Raw genomic sequence first — 253 nt, 5'->3', positions numbered from 1 at the left:
ACCTATTTGAATTTGCCTCTAATTAAATCCTGTGTATTTTTACGACTCACTTGCTAATCCATGAGGGAGGCAGGAGGCTGGAGTGGAATCTCTCCGAGCTATAATTACAAAGGGCCTAATCACGCCGGGGCTCTGCCTTTGAATAAATTTCCTTGCATTAAGGTTCTCAGATTCTCTGCCTTGCAAATGAGAATGACCCCAATTTCAGGAAGTTGGCCTCGGAGGGGGTTTTTTTTTTTATATATTTTTTTTT

This window comes from Mesitornis unicolor, unplaced genomic scaffold (assembly GCF_000695765.1).
Source record: "Mesitornis unicolor isolate BGI_N332 unplaced genomic scaffold, ASM69576v1 scaffold29546, whole genome shotgun sequence".
Lineage (NCBI taxonomy): Eukaryota > Metazoa > Chordata > Aves > Mesitornithiformes > Mesitornithidae > Mesitornis > Mesitornis unicolor.
The sequence above is the reverse complement of the archived record's forward strand: the minus strand, read 5'-3'. Positions refer to the sequence as shown.